This window comes from Pseudorca crassidens, chromosome 17 (genome assembly GCF_039906515.1).
Source record: "Pseudorca crassidens isolate mPseCra1 chromosome 17, mPseCra1.hap1, whole genome shotgun sequence".
In the NCBI taxonomy this organism is placed as follows: Eukaryota; Metazoa; Chordata; class Mammalia; order Artiodactyla; family Delphinidae; genus Pseudorca; species Pseudorca crassidens.
Genome location: NC_090312.1, coordinates 78,747,226 through 78,774,206, shown reverse-complemented (window position 1 = coordinate 78,774,206; position 26,981 = coordinate 78,747,226).

The window sequence follows — 26,981 nt, the reverse complement described above, 5'->3', positions numbered from 1 at the left end:
CCCTCCCAGCTTGCTGTGGTGCACTAGCCCCCTTCATGCTGTGTTCACGCAGCCAACCCCAGTCCTCTCCCTGGGATCCGACCCCCGAAGCCTGAGCCTGAGCTCCCAGCCCCCGCCTGCCCCAGTGGGTGAGCAGACAAGCCTCTCGGGCTGGTGAGTGCTGGTCGGCACTGATGCTCTATGCGGAAATCTCTCCGCTTTGCCCTCAGCACCCCTGTTGCTGTGCTCTCCTCCATGGCTTTGAAGCTTCCCTGCTCCGCCCCCCGTCTCCGCCAGTGAAGGGGCTTCCTAGTGTGTGGAAACTTTTCCTCCTTCACAGCTCCCTCCCAGAGGTGCAGGTCCTGTCCTTATTCTTTCGTCTCTGTTTTTTCTTTTCTCTTTTGCCCTACCCAAGTACGTGGGCATTTTCTTGCCTTTTGGGAAGTCTGAGTTCTTCCGCCAGCGTTCAGTAGGTGTTCTGTAGGAGTTGTTCCACATGTAGATGTATTTCTGATGTATTTGTGGGGAAGAAGGTGATTTCTACATCTTACTCCTCTGCCATCTTGAAGGTCTCCCTCCAGCTTTCTTTTGATTAGTCTTTTCATGGTTTCATTTTCCATCTTTTTATTTCTTTAATTTTCACCCTATTTGTATCTTTATATTTAAAGTGTGCTGCTTTTATGTGGCAAATATTTGAGTCTTCCCTCTCCTATCCAAGCTGACATTTGCCTTTGAATTGGCTTGTTTAGATCATTTTAATTTATGTAATCATTGATATGGTTAGTTTTAAGTCTAGTATCTTTCAAATGCCATTTAACACATACATAACATACAGTACAAGATCCTTATACTAGTATATTTCATTTCTCTCCTTTAGACCTTTGTGCTATGATTATCATACCTCATAGTTTCCCATATGTTTAAACTCCAAACTATATTGTGATTATTTTAGTTTAAGCAGCCAATTATTTTAAAAAATTATTTAACTATTTAAAAACTTTATATATTTATCCAAGTAGTTGTCATTTCTGTGTTTACTTTTTTTGGTAGATCCATATTTCCATCTCATATAATTTTCTTTCTTCTTGAAGGACATTAATATTTCTTTTCTTTTTTTTTAAACATCTTTATTGGAGTATAATTGCTTTACGATGATGTGTTAGTTTCTGCTTTATAACAAAGTGAATCAGTTATACATATACATATGTTCCCATATCTCTTCCCTCTTGCATCTCCCTCCCTCCCACCCTCCCTATCCCACCCCTCTAGGTGGTCACAAACCACCTAGCTGATCTCCCTGTGCTATGCGGCTGCTTCCCAGTAGCTATCTATTTTATTTTACGTGTGGTAGTGTATATATGTCCATGCCACTCTCTCACTTTGTCACAGCTTACCCTTCCCCCTCCCCATATCCTCAAGTCCATGCTCTAGTAGGTCTGTGTCTTTATTCCCGTCTTACCCTTAGGTACTTCATGACCTTTTTTTTTTTTCCTTCTCTTAGATTCCTAATATTTCTTGTAGTGTAGGTTTGCTAGAAGTTTTTATTTTGCTTTTGCTTTGGAAAGATGTTTTTGCTGGGTACAGAATTATAAGTTGAAAGTTATTTTCTTTTATTACTCTAAAGATATAGCTTCACTGTTATCTTGCTGTCATAATTTCTGATGAGAAATATGTCCTTCTCATCTTCTTTCTTGGTATGTAATTTTTTTCTCAATTATTATAAGATTTTCTCTTTATCACTGGTTTTTAGATATTTGAATAGGAGGTGATGGTGTAGTTTTCTTCATATTTCTTATGCTTTGATTCATTGATCTTCTTATATCTGCAGGTTTGTGGCTGTCATCAAATTTAGAAAATTCCTGACTACTATTTTTTTTGAGCAATTTTTCTGTACTATACTCTCTCTTCTTTATTAAATTGCTTGTACATTATGCCATTTGAAGCTGTCCCCAAGCCCATTAAATGCTTTTTTATCTCTGCATTTAATTTTGGATTGCTTATTTTGTTAGATTATTAAGGTTACTCATCTTTTCTTCTGCAATATCTCCTCTGCCATTAATCTCATTCAATGTATTTTTCATCCCAGACACTGAAGTTTTTCTCTCTAGATATTTAGTTTAGTTCTTTTTTGGATCTTCCATGTCTCTCCTTAGTATTTTGAACATTTGGAATCCAGTTATATTAACTGTTTTAATGAACATGTTTGCTATTTCTAACATTTATGTAACCTTTTTTAATGAAGTATAGTAGACTTAACAATACTATATTAGTTTCAGATGTATAACACAGTGAATCAATATTTTTATAGATTATATTCCATATAAAGTTATAAAATATTGTCTATATTCCCTGTGCTGTATATTGCATCCTTGTAACTTACTTATTTACAAAACTAGTCATTTGTAGCTCTAACATTTATATAACTTTTTGACTGCTTTTGAATGAGTAATTTTTCTCCTTATTATAGGTCATATTTTCCTGCTTGTTTGCATGCCTGATAACTTTTCACTGGATGCCAGACACCATGAATTTTACTTTTCTGAGTATTGAAAATTTGAACTTCTTATAAATATTCTTATGCTTAGTTCTCAGTCAGTGTCAAGTTATTTGGAAATAGCTTAATTCTTTCAGGCCTTACTATGAAGATTAGGTGAGTCAAGTGTAGCGCTTAGACGAGAGCTCATTATTTTCTACCACCGAGGCAAGAACTTCCTGTGTACTTTACCCAGTGCCCCAGGAATTATAAATTTTTGTAGTCTGATTGGTAGGAACAAACATTATTCTCTGTACTATGTGAGTGCTGATGAGTACTGTTACTTCCAATCCTTTTTAAGTGTGTTTTTCCTCGGTCTTAGGTAATTTTATCCCATGCATGCACTGATCAGTAATCAAGGGGGACAACTGATCACTACTTAATGAGAATCTCTGGAATTCCCTGCCAGCAACAGCTTTCCTGTCCTGTATTCTGCCCTGGTAACTCTAATTGCCTTGATCTCCTGGACTTTAGCTTTGTCTCAACTCAGGGAGTCCACTGGATTTCACCTAGGTTAAATCTCCCTGTGCTGTTGCCTGGAAACCCTCAAGGACATAATCTATGGGCAGTCATATGGCTCGTGTTGTTTATGTTTCATCCCTCAAGGATCACTGTCATTTGTTGCCTGATGTTCTGTGTCTTTTAAAATGTTGTTTCATATCTTTTATCCAGTTTTTTTGTTATTTCATTTGGGACTACATATCTGGTTCTTGTTACTACATCATGGTTGGAAACACAAGTTTTTGTTCATTGTTAAATAGAACTTTTTAGTAGCTTTTTTTCATTAGGGTCAGAAAGTATGGCTCAATGAGTTCTGTTTTGTGTATTTACTGAGACTTTCTCCTTGCCCTAGTTAGTATATGCTTAATTTTGGGGTGAATTTTCCATGGGTATTTGCAGAGAAGGAATATTATTCATTTGTAGGGTATTGTTTCTTATATAAAGATGTAGAGTTTGGCCATTTTTTAATGAAATAAAATTAGGAAAAACACATGTTTACAAAAGCCAAAGAGAATAAAATAATAAAATGAGAAGTAAAATTTTTTTTTATTGGTTTAATACATGACCTGGCCCTCTCCCAAAGTTAAGTATTATTAAAATTTTTTTGGCACTACTTTTATACATTCACTAGAAAGTTTCAGAATAACTTTTTATCTCACTGTATTATATTTGTTTATGTAGTTTCTTTGATTAGAGTAGCACATAAATAGTTCTTTATGATTAAATGAGGGTGTGTAGCTTATTCTATATTTAATATTAATTATTTATTAAATTCTTTTAGGACTTTATTAAATAATCAAATTGAGATTTTTCTCATTTCCTTCCTGATGCTGAAATAGATCCAAGTTCTCAGTTTGTGTTTCAAAATTAGATATAAGCAAAATATTTTGGAAATATGCTGAAGGAACATAGATTTTTGTCTTATCAGACTCTTATTAGCTCTGTGTTTATGTGTAAGTCATTTAGTCATTCTGAGCCTTAGGTTTCCCATCTGTCATTAAATTATATTGAATCAGATAATATCTAATATTAATTCCAACCGTGAAATTTGAAGTGCATACTTATGTCTCTTCTTTAGGTCATTATAAACACACAGAAGAGTTTTGATGAAAGCCTGGCCTATCACCGGTATGTAACTATAAGGGACATTTGCCTGGCCTTCATGTTCACCAAGGTCTTAAATTTATATATTTGATGTTATTTCCAAGTGACGTGACACACATTATTGCAGAGAAGCTATGACCGAAATGAAAAAACATGATAATCACAGAGCTTTATGTGCTTCTCCCATTACTAGGCCACACTCTTTGTAAGTTAGATATATTCTTAATAAATATTATAACTATCCTGTGAAAAGCATATTTATATTGCATTGCATTTTTATGTTAAAATGTTAATTTGTTAAATGCAAACATTTAAACTATACTACAACTTTTGTAACTCTGTTTTGAGATTTCACTATTTAATTTTTAATTAATTGTGAGCGTAAAGATTTAAGTTACCTGATCTTCTCTTGACTTGAGGGTCTGTGTCTGGAGTATGCGTATCATAAGTATTAAACTTAATACACAATACCTTGATTAAAGAGCTTAGATTGGCCCTCACAATCCTACCAGCTGAGGCCGTATTTTGAGTTTGTTTTCCTTCTACTTATATACACACATACATATGGTAGGCCCGAGATAATGAGATTCTTTTCAACTTAAGCTGCCTGTAGTTAGACATATGAACAAAACACCTCCATATAATATGCCTTCCTTAGTGGCGTTTACATGGGAGATGTGTTTTGATTTGCTTTTTTGTAGCAAATACTGTTATCTGGGCCAAAAACATTTCACCATCAGAATTAGACACTGTAAGCACAGCTGATTTTTAGGAGTATTTTGGGCAGCTGCAGAATTCTGATGACTATCCACGAAGCACTTCATCTCTTCACTGCCCAAATTGAGTCACTTTCTATCTTAAGTCTAACTTTATATAAAAAGTATCGTCTCCTTCCTACTGATGAAATAAATATAAAAAAAAAAACCTAAATGAAATAGGAGCTATGTCTAGTGAAAAAGCTTTATATTTAAGAAATGCACAAATAATTTTGAAATTAAGCCAACGGCCATCCATGTATCTTTGGGCCAAAAGTTCACCTTTTTAAATTCCATCAGAAACTGTCATTTATTTCTGAAGAATTACATATGGTTAGATATTTTTCTATTGTAACAAAAATAAGATGTATGGGATAAATGGACCTTTAGATTAGGGTATGATGAGGAAAATTAATATTTGATTTAAATTTGCACTAGGGAAAAGTTGAATCTAACATGAAACGTGTTAATTCTGGCTAAATTTAGGGAAGGTCCATGAAGACACTTCCTAAAGTTTCTTTGAGAGGCTACTATATAGTTTCTACTATTTATTAAGTCATATATTAGTTACTTTGAGAAAATTAATTTGTTTTATATTTTTACAAATCCTGTCTTAATATTATTCATCCTATTTCACAAAAAACAGGGCTTACAGGACAAGTTATACAGCTGGAATGGGGAAAGGCCTGGATTTTAATCCAATCCTGCCTGAGGCAAAAAGCCTGTGGTTTCCACTGTAAGAACGCTCCCCCCAACCCCGTCCCAAAACCTAGCAGTTAAGGATTGGGGCTCATTCTGACATGGCAGTTTGCTTGCTCTCGAATGACCAGTTGTCTCTCTGTGGAGTCAGTGTTACCTGTCCACTCACAGGGCCACACATCTCCATCTGGCCCCACCTGTCCTTCCTGGGAAATGGCCCAAGGCAGGGCACACTGTTGTCCTCCACCCACGCCCAGGTCAGAGTTACCTTCTTAGTTCAAGGAGCTAGTTTGACCTGGGTCACTTCAGCCAGACAACTGTTGCTTCCTTTCCTCCACTCCCCACACCATCTCAGGCCTGCTGAGGGCAGCCTGAACTCTGCACTTGCTAAAGCATTTTGAGGAACTAGTAGGTTGTTGGACAGTAGTGGGTCTTGTGGGCACAGAATGGTGGAAACCGTTGGTTAAATAAAGTTTAACAGGGTCAGTCTTTGATGTGCTAGTCTGCTTTCTGAGTTTCCAAGGGAGAAAGTTAGTATGCAGAATGCTCTGGAAGTGTTTGACCACATCTAGCTGTTTCTTTTACTAGAGACTTTAAGGAGGATAGTATTCCACGTAAGACACATTGAACATTGTTGACTTGAACTAAGGCAGTGGTAGGAATTTCCTAAGCCCTTGAGAGGTGAGTAGGGTACATATTAGAGAAGATTCTCCCTTTGTAATATTTGAGTCGGTATCAACTTAGTAGTGCCTGTTCATAAGGCTGACCCTATTTCTGATACTTTCCTTAGTAACAAACTGGGCAGTCCTTTCACGGGGAACTTTATAGAGTAAACATCATCCTGGAATATGTGAATGCCTGCCCCTGGCTGAAAGTAGGGATGGGAAACTAAGAACAAGAAGCTAAAGCCAAGAAAAGAGGCTGAATCCATGACCGACGTTCAAAACACAGGTGTGCAAATCTGTAATCACGGGTTGAAGCAGGTGAGTCCTTTTTGTCTTCTGGGAAGGCTTCATGGAAAAGGTGAGTCCTGAGACTTTGGCAGAAGCGTGCTGAGAAGTCCTCCAGGCATGGCAGGGAGCGCGGGTGGAAATGGTGAGTCACATCCTGGAGACAGCAGACAATTCATTTCTGCTTCCCCTGTCCAGGTAGGTCTAATCAAGTTTATGCTCCTTTATAGAAAAGGGGAAAGGATGGGGGAGAAGGAGGAGACCAATTAGCTCCTAAATCTTTCCCTCTCACTCATTTGGGCTGACATATCCATGCAGATTTCCCCTAAATATATACATTCCTACTTTTCAAAATATGGCTGGTTGAACCAACCACATTAAAATAAGTGAATATTTTTCCATTCAAAATTGGGTTCTTGGAAGTTAAAAGAATAAGAAATGATGTCCAGGAGCAGTAGCCCAACCAGCAGAGCCTTAGAAGTAGCCAGATGAGAGATGCCTTTCACCTCTGTGCAAGGGCTCTCCAGACCCCAAAGGGCCAGGCGAAGACCAGGTCAAGGAACAGGATCCCTCCCTGTCCACTTTTTCTCACCCCCACTGCCCCATCCTGCCTACCTGCTCCCTCTCTCCTGCCTTATTCCTTCTCAACAGGCTCTGGGTACCACTCTGCCACAAAACTGATGCCGATTTTCTGTACAGGGAGCAAATGGGCTTTTTCAAAATGTAAATGGGATCGTGTCATATCCCGTGCTCAAAACTCTGGTGGTTTCCTACCGCCTTTACAATAACCTTTAAACTTCTCATCGTGACCGCGGAGCATAGCACACCTCCCCAGCCTCTCTCTCTGTTGCTTCAACTAAGCTGACCTTGATTTTCCACGTTGAGCCTTTCTGTAGAATTGTTCTCCAGCTGCCACCTTCCTCTCTTGCCATCAGAGGCTGGAAAACTATGGCACACGGGCTGGTTGGCTTTTGTCATGCTTCTGTAAGACCCTTGAGCTAAGAATCATTTTTACATTTTTAAAAGGTTATAAAAATATGTGGCAGAGATCAAATGTGGTCTGCAAAGCCCAAAATATTTACTACCTTGCTCTTTACAGAAAGAGTGTGCCAACTCCTGATTTAGATAACTTTTTTCCACTAGCCCATTCTTGGTATGTTCTTTACATCATGCACCTCAGGTTGCAATTATAAGCTTATTAGTGTCTTTACTTGCTGATCATCTGCTTCTCCTCCAGCCTCCACAAAGACTGGGGCCATCCTTGAAGAATCTTCGAGAATAGAACCCAGTGTTTCCCACACTTGTCTTGCCATCGTGAGCATTAAATACATACTTGTTGCTCACTTCGCTGATACCTTTTTATGGCAGGTGCTTGCTGTTCACATCACACTAGGTTAGTTATCATCCCTGCCTTATCGTCCTCTAAATAGTCCCAGGCAATTTCTACATCAGGAAACTCAGTCCAGTTGTGGGAATAAAGCTCAGAGCCAGGCCCTTCCAGTACATATTTATTCAGAGGAGAATCTGACCCCACGTCCCCAAGTTGTACCTAATGGGTTCCTACTGTGGGTTTTACAGATGGATCAGTATTCTAGTAGGAAATCAGGAGGCTGGGGCTGGGGCGCTGTGGTTATAGCCTTTCAAGTTGGGATGGCGACCATTCTCACGTTCGTCTGGGCACGGATGATCTGTCTGGCTGAATCTTCTGTTACTGGAACTTAATAAAGAGGAACATTTCTGAAATTTTAGAAATTGGATTACTGTTGATAATTTTCTCTCTATAACCAGGGAAGGTCCGTGTTAATAATTCTTTGCAGTGCTATTCAAAGATGACATCTGTTTAAGCATACATTATAAAAGTCAGATTTGCTCAACAGAGACTTTATTAATTTGTTACTTTCCCTGAGCAAATGTGATTGCACATTTGCTTAAATATTTACAAATGTATGTGAACGAGCTGCAGAAGAAGGTAAAATTAAAGCCAAATAGGACACGTGTTTTTAAAGAAAGATAAGGTTTCATTTACTCTGCTGTGGTATGAGTAATAACTCAGTACAGAAAATGTGATCTGTTCAAACAGGGCTTCCCATACTCACTGACTGAAAAGGGACAGTTCCATTTTCGGCAGTGCAAAACCGAGTCATTCTTATTAAAAGGTCACGGAGAACTGGGGAGAAATGTCAGACACACAGACTGACCAATTCAGAATATAATCAAGCTTGCTTTAAAAAGACAACATCTACATTATGAAGGGGAGAGATCTGATTGTATACTCTGTGCTTTGGTAATACAGTTAGTGCTGATAAGACCTTGAGACAATCCTGCCTTTCAGAAAATGAGCATTTATGGTGGCAGTGGATGCGGTGGAGGGAGACCTTGACGTAATGTGGCTGAGATCATCACTTCAGCCACGCTTTCCTTTTGAATTATTGAACTTGCCATTGCTTTACGAGATGCACGTTTTTTACTTCCAAGATAGCTTTGCTCCACTTTAATTTTCCCTTTGATTAATTAATTTCATAAGGAGTTGATGAAAGTGGTCCCCTGGATCCAGCAGCAGATTGACGACAACACAGCTTCAGTCATCTGTTTGCCCAGAGCCTGAATGTCGTGCAGAGGTACCATTTCTGCAGAGCGTCCTCTGATATTCTCCCATTTCGTTTCAAGAGACCAGCTGTAAAGGCAAGATGGCAATTCCATTTTCATGCCAGTTCATCCTTGGCCTCTCTCCAGGTTTCTAGTACTTAGGGCTTGAGTTTGCTGGCTGCTTTATACCTTGTGTGCACAGAGCTCGCATTGACTTCATTATGAGAAACAGAATGATGATAAACTTCAATGGTAAACAGAAGGGTTCTTCACTTCACTGGGAAGTCGGCATGTATGAAGAGACGTGGTCCAGTAAAATCAGCCCATTTCAGATCAAATAAATAAGCCTAATAGTATCTGCGGTACCAAGTCGGCGTCATGTGACATATGTCTAAGAGAATATGGGCGCTAGAGATTCTATTTGTGTGGTTACCAAATTAGCATCTGATGGGACCTACTTGACTTCTTCAACCTCCTGGTTGGAAACCAGGAGCTGGTTATATTCCCTTCTGACTAGGATGGATCTTTCAGCAGATGTATACATACACATGTTCCTTAAGAAGCTGCTTTTTTTTTTTTTCTTATGAAGATGGATCACAAACAAGGCCCACTGGAGCAAAAAATTTATGGAATTTTTAATATTTGGCATTTCTTCATTGGTTCAAAAAGGTACGGCCAACCATCCAACAATGTTGTATATGTTTCCTCCTAAACTGCCCATGTAGCACAGTAGCATCATGCGGCTGCTTCTGCCAGGTTAAGTATTCGGTTCTAATAGACTTTTTTTAAGCACGCATAATTAGTTGAGTCAAAATTATAGCATGCTTATTTAATTGTTGCTGATTGTCTATAAAAGAGTATTTTGCTAAAATGACTACATTGCTAAATTGACTAATTTATTGTATTTTAAAAAGATAAAGCCCAGGTTGGAGTTTGAGATAAAGAAATAAAAGAACTCAGGTACAGTAAGCTACCCATTTCACTAGTGGTTAAGTTCTGTAAATATTGGTTAGTCTAGATGTGTTTTCTCACAAGGATTGAATAAACTTCGCTTGCTGTGTATCTTTTTTGGCTTAGATGAAGCTTCAAACCTTCCAATTAGCATATCTGGGTAATGAACTATTTATTCAGATTTTTTCTGTTTAAGATTTTTAAAAAAAAAATTTCTTGATTTTTCTCTCTAACGAGATAAACCCAAGAACTTTCGATGTATAACCATTACAGAAAAGATCCTTTTTGCTTTTTTTTTTGAATGAATGAATTTTTAATTTTGGCTGCTTTGGGTCTTCATTGCTGCACGCAGGCTTTCTCTAGCTGCAGCAAGTGGGAACTACTCTTTGCTGTGGAGCACGGGCTCTAGACGCGCGGGCTTCAGTAGTTGCGGCTCGTGGGCTCAGCAGCCGTGGTTCGTGGGCTGTAGAGCTCAGGCTCCGTAGCTGTGGCGCACGGGCTTAGCTGCTCCGCGGCATGCGGGATGCGGGATCTTCCCAGACCAGGGCTCGAACCCGTGTTCCCTGCACTGGCAGGTGGATTCTTAACCACTGCACCACCAGGGAAGTCCTCCTTTTTGTTTTTAAGTTTCTTGACTTTCTGCTTTCTCTTTCTCCTTGACCTTTCTGATACCTTTTTTTTTATTCGATGTTTCTTAGAAGCTGGCTACCGTTCTTCCTTTTCCCCTCATCTAAGTACCGTTTCATTGTTATCTTCCTCTTTCTGGTAACTTGATTAATCTAAATGTTACTGGAATATTTACCAACAGTCTAAAGTTTTCTGGATGCTTTGCAGGTTGGCCTCTGGCATAGATTACACTTTTAGAAAAAAAAATCCCTATTTTTACTTTTCAGGCATTTAGTTTCTGAAAACACATTTGAATAGGTTTTAACAAAGCATTTTTCTCAAGAAATGCAAAATGATTTCTCTACAAAACTATTGTATAGCCTAGTTTCAAAGGCTTCATTAAAAGCAACAAGACTATAAATAAATAAGTGACTCAAAACCCCGATATTTTCCATTTTGTATTATATAGTTTGTAAGCTACAATTAAGTGGGAGTAGTAAAAAATTGCTGAGTAAATATTCAGAAAGATAACTTGGAAATTTAAGTGTTTAAAAAAATATTGGTATAATTTTCTCAAGTGCAAAGACAAACTTTTTTCCTCCATTCATTTGACCTATTTTTCAAGAAAAATTTCATCGAGGAAGCCAACAAGAAAAAATATTGGAAGACATATGGTTCTTTCCCTTAGCTAAAAATGAAATGAACTAAAAAAAAGGGGCGGGGGAAAGAATTAAAATTTTTGCTACCTCAAAAGATTAACGTTATTTTTTGATAGAATTTTTAATGCCATTTCAAAACATATCACAAATATTTTTATTAGATTTCACAATGCCACTATATAGTATAAAAATGAAAAAAAAAAAAAAAAAGCCAAAACGACAATATTCTGTGGGTGTGAGAGAGAGAAGCAGCAGCTTGAGGAAGTGAGAGTGTGGTTATATTATGAAGTATTATGTCTTGGAAAAACAAGTCCATCCAATAAATGACCACCAGGAAAGGTGAGACACAAAGGAATAATGACTTATTGAAAATATAACAAAAAGCTCACAAAAATTAATTCTCAAAGTCTCCAGTGATTTGCAAAAGTCATCGACAATTCATTATATTGTTATTGCCACACTGAGTACAATAGTGAAAAGAAAGGAAAACTAAGGTTCAAAATCAAGGAAATGGTGGAGTAAATGATGGTATGCCTCTGGATGTAGTATCATGTAGCCTTTGTTTCAGAAGCCTTAGAGGGCGTATAATCACGGGGCAAATGCTCCTGCTGTGACCTTCTGAGCAAGCAGTATGCAAATTGTCTACAGGGAGAGGCAGGTGAAGTAAGTGTAATTTTTGTGTAAGCAAAGCATATGGAAACGCAAAAGAAGACACAGTGGAATGTGAATGAGAGTTTGAGGAAAAGTTCTCCGTAAGCCAACGTTTCAGCTATCTTGAAGGGACTCGTGGAATTCTGATATGCACACAAGTGGTGGGTAGGAACCCAAATGACCCAGGGAGGAAATGGACTGAGGCACCCGGAGAAAAGGCAGGGGTGTTGGAAGATACAGGAGGAGCTTGGGGAAATGTGAATAGTTTGACAAGCACATAGGAGCTGTCCCAAGACAGGGCAGGGAACGTTGGGAGGTTAGGATGGTGCCAGACTGTGAAAGACCTTGAGTGTCACACTAAGGACTTCAGACTGTATTCTTTGGGCCTTGGGGAGCCGAGTGCTGGGCCTTTTGATAAAACAATGGACGTGGTGACGGAAGTAGAAGCAGAAGAAGGGAGATGTGAGATTCATCTATTGTCTTTCTTTAGTAGACAATAAGTCATATTTTTATAAATATGCTTTTAATATTTCATATAAAAATAAAATATTTTTAGTTTTGGCTGCACTGCACGGCGTGCAGAATCTTAGTTCCCCCACCAGGGACGGAACCCTTGCCCCCTGCATTGGGAGTGCGGAGTCTTAACCACTGGACCGCCAGGGAAGTCCCTAAAATAAAATACTTTAATAAATATTTTAATAAATCATCTGTCCCTGAGTGCCTTGATTTTTCCTCATTTCGAGCTTCGTTTTTAAGCATTTTAAAGAGAAATGTAAATTTTATAGAAAAGCACTAACAGAAAGAAAGGTGTCATGTAAATACATATTCCTGCTTACTTTATTTCAGGGTTTCTATTTCTATTTCTATTACTTAATAAGACTTCAAAGTGAATGAAGACCAGGTCTGAGTGTCAACTCTGAGCTTTCCCAAGTCACCTCCCCCAACTGAGCCTCACCTATAAGCAACTGTAGTTATTATTTACTACAGAGGCAGACACTAAATAGTGCTTGTTATACACCAGGCACTCTTCCAAGTGTTTCTTTTTTTAAACAATTTAAATTAGATTAATCCTCATATAATCCTCTACAGAAGTCCTAGTTTTATCTCTGTATTAATGTGAGGAAACCAAGACTTAGAGACATTAAGTAACTTAACAGTTAGTGGCAGAGCGGAGATTTCAGTTTGGTCAATATGGCTCCAGAATTTCTCCCCTTGAATTCTGCTTTATTCTGCTTCTCAATGAGAATAACAATGCAATGATAGTGATATGATAGAAATATAAAAATAGTGATAGTACAAGAATATGGTAATAGCAATAATATTGCTGGAGAACATTGATTGGTGGGACCGTTTGCTGTGCTCTGTCATTTTTCGGACACTCCCATTTATTCTCCCGGTAACACTTGAGAGATCATTTCTGCAATTACCTCTGTTTCTCGTATCTGTATCTCATGGTCCCACAGAGAGAGGACTCAAACAAGGGTGAATTTAATGACAAAGCTGGTGCACTTAACCAGTGTTCCCTGGTACAGTGAGGAAATTAGGCCAAGCACTCTCTAGACTCACATCCAGCTCCTCTGTGTTATGATTCTCTGGTAGGATGGCCTTGGAAAAAGAAATCAGGGGCGCCTCTGACCCTGGTTCTAAGGACAGTGAGTGAGTTTGGTGACTAGAGTTAAGAGTGAGTCTTCATATAAAAATAGGGAACATCTGATAATTTAAAATTAAACGTTTCAAAGCCAAATTTCAATATAGTTTCATTACAGTTAATGTAGGGGAAATTAATCTTACAAAATTATGCTGTGTTTCCAGTGCCTCGCAAGGTGCCTAGCAGAGTAGGCACTCAAGGGATGTTTTGAGAATGAATAAATATTAAGATAGAAAAGTACTTTCTTCCCTCGCACTGGCCTCCTTCCACGTTCTCTGCTCAGTTGGTAGACATTTGTTAAGCTATTAGGTCTGAAACTTACTTCTTGTAGGATTGTACATCCTACTGATATCCAGCCACATCTAAGGAAATGTCTCAGCACTTAACTTCTTCATGGAGACCATAGGCCCCGTCCCTTACCTTTTCACCGTGGAATAGGCAACAGCAAAGCTAGATCCTTCAACTGTTTGGTCTTTAAGAAATCCACCTTAGAGGACTGACCTTCAAGAATAGACCTTTTTAAATGGTTTCACAAGCCCTTCGAAAGAAAAACTCCTCCATGATATCGCACTCATATTTGTGCTGCTGATGTCACACACTCTGAAAGCAGGCATTTCTTTGCCTTCTGTTGGGAGTGCAGGAGTGAATTAATACTGAAAGATAAAATCTCCCCCCAAAGAACGCTGCTTTGTACTCCATAAATACCATAAGGGTGAGACTGCAAAGGTAATTCTCTGGAGATGAACCTATTTTTGTACAGTTCATCATGTATGCTTACGTCTGCAAAGAAAGAAATGTCCTTGCAATTCTTACCCAGTGTTCCTTTTAATATTTTATAGTATTTAGCTACAATGAAAATAAATATGCAGCATTAATGCAAGTCAGTAGAAATACTGTTTATAAAAGTCTATTAATATACTACTTGTGGGGTTACAGAATAGAGACGTGTTGAGTGGAAACATAGTAATTAAGCAGCTTCAATGTGCCCACAGAGTTAAACTGGAATTAAGAAGCATGGCAATAAAAAAGTCCATACAGCCTTTTTTTTTTTTTTTTTTTGGATAATCTGGAAATAACCTGATACACAGAGCACAAGATATCTGTCTAAATAAATGTATTTATACTCTATTATTTGAATCTCTAGTAGCACCTCCCTATAGCGATAGTTCCTGGAACCTATTCTCCGAGATTATCTCAGAGATAAATGCTTTAAAAATAAAGTTATTTTGACTTCAGTGACTAATGAGTTATGACCTCAAATCTCTGTTTTTGCTTTATCATTTAAATTCCTATTTTTTTGCACATTTTCCAGTTCCATTTTACCTTTCTTGAACTGTGGCCACTAGAACCAGGAGAAATATTACAGGCACAGATGCACCACAATTTGTTTTACTCCAATACCCTACAAGATGATGCCCACCATTTGTTAGCCTTTTGGGCTGCAAAGGTACCCAGAGTATTCCTGACGTTAAGAACTGGCGTCCCTCCCAGGCAGTTACCACTTTATTGTTAGTATAACCTTCCTTCCAAAGAACTGAAGTGGTCAGCATTGGCTGGTGGCTCTGTGCCTCGGAATGGAGATGGCCTCACGCTGGTGTGTAATTGCAAAGACCTTTGATCAAGGGAACTGGTACATTGAATTGCCTGGGAAATTTTAAGATCTGCTGCCTGGTAGGAGGCATGGAAGAAGTATATAACGCTTACCAAAAACCTGGCTTTCTGCACACCCACAAGGCTTGTCTTTTGTGATAGAACCTGGGAGGAATTAGAACTAAAGTGTATCAATGGGTAATTAACAGAGCCATGAAAGAAGCTCAGGGATAGCAATAGTATCAAAACTTATTTCTTGGCTATTTCTAGTGTCTTAGTTACATCCTGTCTGTCTATCTATCTGTCTATCTATCTATCAATTATCTGTATTTTATCTTTCTCTATCATCTATCTATATATCTGTGTATGTATGTATGTATGTACATGTATATGTCTGTGTAGAGTCTGAATCTCATAAAAAAGCCAGATAAGCTTGCCACGTTATCACGCACCCTTTATAGAAGGGAAAATGTGGTTTGGAGTTTAAGTAACTTGCACTATTAAGTCACAGGCTGAGATCTGAAGATTTGAATTCAGGTCTGTCTGATAGCAAAGGCTATCCATCTTTTCATTATATCTGAGAAGACCATATATATTAAATACTGTAACACAGAAGCCAACTCTCGTTATTAAAACCAATAATTACTGATCTGTAAAGAACAGGCCATCCCTGTACTTTTCCATACACATAGCTACGCACATAACACTTCTGTGGATCAATTACAATCAGTATCCATTGTGATCTTGATAGGAATTGAATTGAATCTGTAGATTGCTTTGGGTATTATGAACATCATAACAATATTAAGTCTTCCAATCCATAAACACAGATGTCTTGTCACCTTTTTTGTCTTGTCTTCAACTTTATCGAGATATAATTGGCATTTTATGTGTTTTTAAATTTCTTTCATCAGGGTTCTTTAGTTTTCAGTATACAAGCTTTTTTCCTCCTTCATTAAGTTTATTCCTAAGTATTTTTTTCTTTTTGGTGCTATTGTAAATGGAATTGTTTTTCTAATTTCCTTTTTAGATAGTTCATTATTAAGATATAGAAACACATGATTTAAAAAAAAATTTTTTTTTTGCGGTACGTGGGCCTGTCACTGTTGTGTCCTCTCCCGTTGCGGAGCACAGGTTCCGGACACGCAGGCTCAGCGGCCATGGCTCACGGGCCCAGCCGCTCCGTGGCATGTGGGATCCTCCCGGACTGGGGCACGAACCCGCGCCCCCTGCATCGGCAGGCAGACTCTCAACCACTGCACCACCAGGGAAGCCCTATAATTAATTTTTGATTCAACATGTCTCCAAGTTGTTCTCTTTAGTTGTAAGTTATACTCTCAGGAATCTGTAAGTTCTCCCTTTAGCCAAAAAAAAAAAAAAAAAAAAAAAAAGGCTAACATTGTTTTGGTATTGATACATTTGAATATGTTTCCACAAATTTACATTGTTGTTATTTTTTCACACATGTGAAAATTCTGAAACCGAAGCCCTGTATGTGTTCAATGATTAGGTCACAATTTCTAAATGTAAATTTTCACTACTTATAGCACAAGCTGAATGAATATTATTTGGCTGTCATCTATTCAGATTATTTTCAGTGGCAGGCACTGCTGGCTTTCTTGTCCTCTTAACTTCTTTTGAAGTAGTCTTACTTTCCCCCTCCTGGTGATTCCCTCAACCAGGTACCTATGTGCATTCCATTTCTAAAGTCTCTTGTTCTGCCATCTGTCAGTTAATTTCCATATGGTATAGTTGATAAGGCCATTAGGGACTGCCCTTGCCAATAACTTTCGGATTTAATGTGGGTCAATAAAGACACCAAATAATTCTGAAATAGAAATGACTTGATTTCTAATAGTGAAATTCTAGGCACAGATATTTTCAAGGAGAGCGTCTTATCCAATGCTTCTTAAATTCTGCCTATTTATATACCTACTTATGTACGAATCCAAATGATAATATCCTTCTGTATGTATATGACTTTTATTTTTCTTGTCCTTTTAACAGGTGCTAGAGAATCATTTTTGGAACTAGAATCTCACTTTAATCACATGTGTGACTTAGGTATTTTTATTCATGTTGGAATTTAGTCTGAAAAACAGTGACTTTTGTTCAATAAGCATTTCAACAACCAAAAGGACATGCTGTCAGAATCTTAATTAGAGTGATGTTATGGGGCACTTTCACAAAACAACATGAGTAATTATATAAAACAATCATCAACACCCACAAGTACTAACAATGTCTGACATACAGTATGTGAAGAATGTAATGACAATATTTCCAGATTAATCTACGTCATTTTTTATAAAACTAGTTTGTTAGAGAAAATATATCCTATGGATTTTTGCTTTTGGGACCGTATATGGTGGAATGATGTGCCAAATAAAAGAGTCCTTCTGTTGTAGACGTTGCAAAATACTGCCAAACAATTAGGGGAATGAGTGGCAAGAAAATTAAGTTAATAGAAGTAGAGGAATTATACATGGAACATTTAGGAAAATCAGTGTAGAAAAGCTAAATCTTTTCATAAGTGAAAAATATTACTTACTACACTTACTACACTTAAAAATATTAAAAATACACTTAAAAATATTAAAATAAATGACCTAAAAGAATTCTGTTGTATCAGAACCCAACCCAAATAAACTGCTACAAAGTCACTGGCAGATAGAAAGGCCAAAGGCAAAAAAAAAAAAAAAAAACCAAAAAAAACCCAACCAGAATAAGTTTATGACCTGTAACAGATGGAAAGAATCTTGGGAAAGTATTTTGTAAACATAGTCATGGGTACGCTAGTACTTGTTTCAGAATGATGTGAACAGTGCCATATCCCTGGGTCTTCCATGAAAAACGCTGTCCCACCCATGGCTTTCTCAGTCGAAGAGAAGCTTTCGAGGTTACACATTAGGCATCTTTCCATTCTACCAGGTAAGAGCTCATTATAAGGGTTTAGTTCGAACGTGTTTATTCTTTACTTTTCCTGCCAAGTTTTCTTTCAGTTCAGCAGATAACTATTGTTGGTATTTGTTAGGTAATTTTGAGGTATGGACCTAGCCTTAGGTTGAGACAGGGGAAGTGGGTACTGACAGGTCATATTGTAACATACACACACATCATGCATACTGAACATTGCAATGTTCAATATCCTTAAAAGGAAAAAAGAATGGGACAATTAATCAGACAGGCAAATGCTTCCTGAAGGAAGGGTGTACAAGTGGTAGATAGAAGACTTTTTAATTAAAGACAATTGCTTCTTGCTCTGCCTCTTAGTTATAAAAGCCTCAGGCCCTTAGTCTTTTGAAAAAAATTAAAAATCATCAGTTTTTTAGGTCATCCCTGTGTCCAGATGTCTTGCTCTGGTTATCCTGTGCCCATAGAAGAATACGATCAGAAGGGAGGAAGATGGCAGAAGAGTAAGAAGTGGAGACCACCTTCCTCCCCACAGATACACCAGAAATACATCTACACGTGGAACAACTCCTACAGAACACCTACTGAATGCTGCCAGAAGACCTCCAGACTGAAAGTGAGGGGATGGAAAAAGATATTCCATGCAAATGGAAACCAAGAGAAAGCTGGAGTAGCAATTCTCATATCAGACAAAATAGACTTTAAAATAAAGACTATTACAAGAGACAAAGAAGGACACTACATAGTGATCAGAGATGAATCCAAGACGAAGATACAACAATTGTAAATATTTATGTACCCAACATAGGAGCACCTCAATACATAAGGCAAGTACTAACAGCCATAAAAGGGGAAATTGACAGTAACACAATCATAGTAGGGGACTTTAACACCATACTTTCACCAATGGACAAATCATCCAAAATGAAAATAAATAAGGAAACACAAGCTTTAAATGATACATTAAACAAGATGGACTTAACTGATATTTATAGGACATTCCACCCAAAAACAACAGAATACACATTTTTCCCAAGTGCTCATGGAACATTCTCCAGGATAGATCATATCTTGGGTCACAAATCAAGCCTTGGTAAATTTAAGAAAATTGAAATTGTATCAAGTATCTTTTCCGTCCACAATGCTATGAGCCTAGATATCAATTACAGGAAAAGAGCTGTAAAAAATACAAACACGTGGAGGCTAAACAATACACTACTTAATAACCAAGTGATCACTGAAGAAATCAAAGAGGAAATCAAAAAATACCTAGAAACAATGACAATGGAGACACGACAACCCAAAACCTATGGGATGCAGCAAAAGCAGTTCTAAAAGGGGAGTTTATAGCAATAAAATCCTACCTTAAGAAACAGGAAACATCTCAAATAAACAACCTAACCTTGCACCTAAAGCAGTTAGAGAAAGAAGAACAAAAAACCCCAAAGTTAGCAGAAGGAGAGAAATCATAAAGATCAGATCAGAAATAAAAGAAAAAGAAATGAAGGAAATGATAGCAAAGATCAATAAAACTAAAAGCTGGTTCTTTGAGAAGATAAACAAAATTGATAAACAATTAGCCAGACTCATCAAGAAAAAAAGGGAGAAGACTCAAATCAATAGAATTAGAAATGAAAAAGGAGAAGTAACAACTGACACTGCAGAAATACAAAAGATCATGAGAGATTACTACAAGCAACTCTATGCCAATAAAATGGACAACCTGGAAGAAATGGGCAAATTCTTAGAAAAGCACAACCTTCTGAGACTGAATCAGGAAGAAATAGAAAATATGAACAGACCAATCACAAGCACTGAAATTGAAACTGTGTTTAAATATCTTCCAACAAGCAAAAGCCCAGGACCAGATGGCTTCACAGGTGAATTCTATCTAACATTTAGAGAAGAGCTAACACCTATCCTTCTCAAAGTCTTCCAAAATATAGCAGAGGGAGGAACACTCCCAAACTCATTCTACGAGGCCACCATCACCCTGATACCAAAACCAGACAAGGATGTCACAAAGAAAGAAAACTACAGGCCAATATCACTGATGAACATAGATGCAAAAATCCGCAACAAAATACTAGCAAACAGAATCCAACAGCACATTAAAAGGATCGTACACCATGATCAAGTGGGGTTTATCCCAGGAATGCAAGGATTCTTCAATATATGCAAATCAATCAACGTGATACACCATATTAACAAACTGAAGGAGAAAAACCATATGATCATCTCAATAGATGCAGAGAAAGCTTTCGACAAAATTCAACACCCATTTATGATTAAAAAAATCTTGCAGAAAGTAGGCATAGAGGGAACTTTCCTCAACATAATAAAGGCCATATATGACAAACCCACAGCCCACACCGTCCTCAATGGTGGAAAACTGAAACCATTTCCACTAAGATCAAGAACAAGACGAGGTTGCCCACTCTCACCATTATTCAACATAGTTTTGGAAGTTTTAGCCACAGCAATCAGAGAAGAAATAGAAATAAAAGGAATCAAAATCAGAAAAGAAGTAAAACTGTCACTGTTTGCAGATGACATGATACTATATGCAGGGAATCCTAAAGATGCTACCAGAAAACTACTAGAGCTAATCAATGAATTTGGTAAAGTAGCAGGATACAAAATTAATGCACAGAAATGTCTGGCATTCCTATACACTAATGATGAAAAAATCTGAAAGTGAAATTAAGAAAACACTCTCATTTACCATTGCAACAAAAAGAATAAAATATCTAGAAATAAACCTACCTAAGGAAACAAAAGACCTGTATGCAGAAAATTATAAGACACTGATGAAAGAAATTAAAGATGATACAGATAGATGGAGAGATATACCATGTTCTTGGATTGGAAGAATCAACATTATGAAAATGACTCTACTACCCAAAGCAATCTACAGATTAAATGCAATCCCTATTAAACTACCACTGGCATTTTTCACAGAACTAGAACAAAAAGTTTCACAATTTTTATGGAAACACAGAAGAATCCGAATAGCCAAAGCAATCTTGAGAACGAAAAATGGAGCTGGAGGAATCAGGTTCCCTGACTTCAGACTATACTACAAAGCTACAGTAATCAAGGCAGTATGGTAATGGCACAAAAGCAGAAATATAGATCAATAGAAGAGGATAGAAAGCTCAGAGATAAACCCACGCACATATGGTCACCTTATTTTTGATAAAGGAGGCAAGAATATACAGTGGAGAAAAGACAACCTCTTCAATAAGTGATGCTGGGAAAACTGGACAGGTACATATAAAAGAGTGAAATTAGAGGACTCCCTAACACCATACACAAAAATAAACTCAAAATGGATTAAAGACCTAAATGTAAGGCCAGACACTATCAAACTCTTAGAGGAAAACGTAGGCAGAACACTCTATGACATAAATCACAGCAAGATCTTTTTCAGCCCACCTCCTAGAGTAATGGAAATAAAAACAAAAACAAACAAATGGGACCTAATGAAACTTAAAAGCTTTTGCACAGCAAAGGAAACCATAAACAAGACCAAAAGACAAGCCTCAGAATGGGAGAAAATATTTGCAAATGAAGAAACTGACAAAGGATTAATCTCCAAAATTTACAAGTAGCTCATGCAGCTCAATAACAAAAAAACAAACAACCCAATCCAAAAATGGGCAGAAGACCTAAATAGACATTTCTCCAAAGAAGATATACAGATTGCCAACAAACACATGAAAGAATGCAAAACATCATTAATCATAAGAGAAATGCAAATCAAAACTACAGTGAGGTATCATCTCACACCAGTCAGAATGGCCATCATCAAAAAATCTAGAAACAATAAATGCTAGAGAGGGTGTGGAGAAAAGGGAACACTCTTGCACTGTTGGTGGGAATGTAAATTGATACAGCCACTATGGAGAACAGTATGGAGGTTCCTTAACAAACTAAAAATAGAACTACCATACGACCCAGCAATCCCACTACTGGGCATATACCCTGAGAAAACCATCATTCAAAAAGAGTAATGTACCAAAATGTTCACTGCAGCTCTATTTACAATAGCCTGGAGATGGAAACAACATAAGTGTCCATCATCGGATGAATGGATAACGAAGATGTGGCACATATATACAATGGAATATTACTCAGCCATAAAAGGAAACGAAATTGAGTTATTTGTAGTGAGGTGGTTGGACCTTGAGTCTGTCATACAGAGTGAAGTAAGTCAGAAAGAGAAAAACAAATACAGTATGCTAACACATATGTATGGAATCTAAGGAAAAAAAATAGTCATGAAGAACCTAGGGGTAAGATGGTAATAAAGACACAGACCTACTAGAGAATGGACTTGAGGATATGGGGAGGGGGAAGGATAAGCTGGGACGAAGTGAGAGAGCGGCATGGACATATATACACTACCAAACGTAAAATAGATAGCTAGTGGGAAGCAGCCGCATAGCACAGGGAGATCAGCTCGGTGGTTTGTGACCACCTAGAGGGGTGGGAGGGAGGGAGACGCAAGAGGGAAGAGATATGGGAACATTTGTATATGTATAACTGATTCACTTTGTTATAAAGCAGAAACTAACACACCATTGTAAAGCAATTATACTCCAATAACGATGTTAATTAAAAAAAAAAAAGAATACAACCAAATATGCAGCACCCATAGCAGAATTCCTGATTCTCTGGAACATACGGATATGTTGGCCTCAAAGGAGGTTGTTGAGCAACGCAGAGACCCAACACTCAAGGCAAAGCAGCCAGAGGTATGCCATACAGTATCGACAGTAATAGATGCTACTCATCTCCCGAATACTTGCTATGTTCCAGGCACTCTGCTCTATACCTTACATCTGACATTCAACATAACTCTACGAAGTCTACGAATTCATCATTCACTCATTCATTTATTCAACATTTATTAAGTGTCTACTACCAGGCACTTGTGAAGCAAAGGTGACTTAAACACAGTCCCTCCTTCTGGCAACTCACAGGGTAATGGTAGATGAGCACAATGGTAGATGATTGTATCAGTCAGCATGGGAACCAAGAGGGGAATACTCCTGGCGAATTCCGAGTCCTGAAAAGAGAAAATGCAGCTGTTAGGTGGACAAGTAGAGAGAGATTACTCTAGAGAAAAAGAACCATATGTGAAGGCATTGAAGCAGGAAAGAACATTGAAGCAGGGAAGAACAGGTACATTATAGGGGAGGAGAGTATGTGGGGTGGGCCAGGGGAGATCCTGAAGAATCTGTGTGAGAGCCAAAAAGTTTGGAACTTTGTCTCTAGATAAATGGAGAGTCAATTAACAATAGACTTTCCCCCCTTCTTTTATAAGTGACCTATGTTTATTGGGGTGGCTATAGAAAAACAAAAAGAGAACAGTATAAATCATCACACCCCCATCCCATAGATTTAACCACCTGGAAGAAATATACAAATACAGATATGCATATATAAAAATAAATATAAGACACATATGTATTTTTATATATACAGACAGTCCCCGATTTAGTTGGTTGACTTAACCAGTTTCCACTTGACAATGGTGTGAAAGCGATACACGTTCATTAGAAACCATATTTCAAATTTTGAATTTTGATCTTTTCCTGGGGTAGTGGTCTGTGGTCGGGTCCTCTCTCCTGATGCTGGGTAGTGGGAGTGAGTTCCAGTCAGACACGTGATCACGAGGGAAGACAACTCCTACAATGAGAACCATTCTGTTCTTCACTTTCAGTACAGTATTCAATAAATTACATGAGGTATTCAACACTTCCTCACAAAACAGGCTCCGTGTTAGATGATTTTGCCCAACCGTATGCTGATGTAAGCGTTCTGAGCATGTTCAAGGTAGGCAAGGCTACGCTGTGATGTAGGTTTGGTGCATTAAATGCATTTTCAACTTATGATGGAATTATCAGGAGATGATGTCATCATAAGTTGAGGTGGATTTGTATATGTACATATACATACATGTATATGTATAAATGTATTACCACGTTTTTTTCTCAGTGTGTGTGTGTTAATTGTTTTTTACAGATCTCTATTACAATGCACATAAAATTTTAGAATCTGCCTAGTAATATATATAGAATATCTTTTAGGTCAATAAATATTCTACTGTAAATTTAATTCTAACTGCTGTGAACCAGGGAGAGGGAGGATACTAGGATAGCTCTCAGGCCTGATTGGATGGTGGATGGTGGGACTGGGAAACACTGAAGGAAGTAGAGAGAAGTTTAATTTTGCAATGTTGGCCTTAAGAGGTCTGAGTTTGATTGTGTATCTGATTTATCTTTCTTAGCAACAGAAGTATTCCCTTGAAATGGATACTCCTTGTTATAGTTCCCTATCTACCTGGCCCTTATTTTTCCTTCTCACTCCTGTGTTTATCAGAATGTCTTTAGTTACCAGGCTGTGTCCATGTCTGGCATGCTTTGAACAGTGCCAACTGCCAAGCTGCATTTCATGCACTGACATGATTAAGATAACCCCGGCAGAATGATGGTCCTGCAGTCTTTTCTTTGTTTTTACATCCTATGAATTCACTTTGAGTAAAAGTGGCATTTAGATGCTAGATAAAACATAATAATCAAAATGGTAGCAATTTTTAACTTGACTGTAAACTTAATTGTCTGAAAATTAGGATTTAAAAGTGTGATCCCTTGAATCAGGCTAATTGTACGCCATGGGGAAGGTTTAGTTTGGTAGAATACCTTTGGTGAAAGATGGCAAAGAGAGATCAATTTGCCTCTCAAACCTACCTATGAGCAGTTATAAAGTTCTTGTTGGCTTCTTTAAAATCCAAAAGAAAAGTTTTTAAACATACTTCAAAACACTTTATACAATTTAGAAAATAGAAGGAAAAAAAAGAAAATAAATATTCCACAATGATTAGATCTGGGGTTCCAACTGAAAAGTAATTTTGCATTAATATAGTCTGATGAAACTGAGTAACAGCAGTATCCTAACAGGAGGATCAGCCCAAATTAAGTGTCTTCTCTCATAAACTCGGCATCATAAGTTAGGTGGACACACACACAATAACAGGCCTTGAACGTTGTTGCTTTGGAAATTTTGTTTAGGAGCCCAGGATTGGCTGTCATTTCTATGTCTCAGCACATCAGGCCAAAATCTAAACGTGAAGAGTATATTAACTGTTTCGTGGTGTAAAGAGCTTAGAAGCTTCTGCAGGAGGAAAAGTGACATAATTTTCACAGCTGTTTTTTTTGGTGCAAACTCAACACATTCAGAGGAATGTACAACCTACGGTTTGTGTTATTTCTGTAAGGGAAACACGGCCTCTCATGCAGATGCAAAATGAGTTTAGCAATATGGAATATTAAAATTCTAGGATTCTGATTTTTCCTAATTCTTTCTTGACCCAACTGAGAATAATGGTCAAAACAGATGCTAGTTGTAAATAAGCATAAACTCTAGTTTATAGTTAATTGAAAATGGCTAATCAAAATTATTGAGAAACTGAATGTTTCCATGGACATACACTTTACCTCTTCGTGTACTTAGAAATTGACAACTTATTGCAAAACCACTTGTATTATTTCTAAACCTGAAGAGAGTTTTTGAAAAGAGGAAGGTACAACACTTTCCAGGGAGGGAAAAACCAGTGAAAGAAATGAAAGAGCTTTAGCCTAAATTAGAAAGCTTAAAAGATAGTAAATCATTAAAAAAAAAGAATAGCTACCTAGAAATCATGAGCTTTTAAATATTAACTGATATTTCCATCCAAAAGAATTTTTCTTACCACATAATATAGCTGATAATAAGGGAAAGCAGTAGCTATCACTATTCCACTAATGGAGTTAAAAATCACGCTTCTTGCCTTCATTTATATACAAAACGGAGGTAAGTAAAGACCATAAAATAGGACTTTTGGCCATGAGGTAAGGGAAGAAAGAAAGGAAGAAGGAAGGAAATGTGGTCAAAAGAAACCTGATTCTAGTTTGTCCTAAAGGGAGGTTCAATCTCAAATTGAAAACATTGGGTTTTAATAAAGGACGGTCTTTGTTTAACCATCGTTTCATTTTTGCTTGGATAAATGGAGGCTGAAAAGATACTGCTTGTGTTCCATATGTTACTCATCAGACTGCAACAAAGATTCGAAACACAATCATTTTGTGAATCAAGATTTCTACTAAGTGTAAATTATGGCCTCAAAGTGTACAGTCCCACAACTCACCTGTGTCCCCAGGTACCATAGAGGGTGCAATAATAAATCTCAGGTAGACCAATTATCTGCACATTAAAGTTCTTACTTGTTCATATGTTTGGCATAGGAATGCTATAATTTGCTGATCAACTGTTCCTGGCAATGTTTTCTGTGGTTTCCATAGAAACTTGTAGGAAATGGTAAGGTCATAAGTTACATATTTGAGTTTGGAGTCATTAACTTCATGTTATATGCCACATGTAATAACCTCTGATAAATTTTAATCTATGGATTACTCAAATGTGGAAAATTCTGGAACTAAAGCCACAGATAGTGTAGTAATTAGTTGAAATTAAACTAGAGTTATATCCCAAATTAATATCCCACAGAGTATTATTATTATTACAATCTATGAGTGTGACTTAACATTTTTTGATTTGGTAAGTAAAATTCTTTAGTGTTTGGATACCATAGTAGGAGATTTACAAGATAAGTAATAAAATTAGGTACACATAATTTATAAATATAGGCAATTTAGTAAAAATCAAGTTATTATTATTATTTTGCTAAAAGAAATGTGCTTGTGAGTCATTTCTTTTTTAAAATTTTGACCAGAATCAAAGGGCTTTGTCCCATCCAGAGCTACAAAGAGGCTCCCCAAGGCCTGTTTTCTTTTTGTTTTTTTCCTGTTG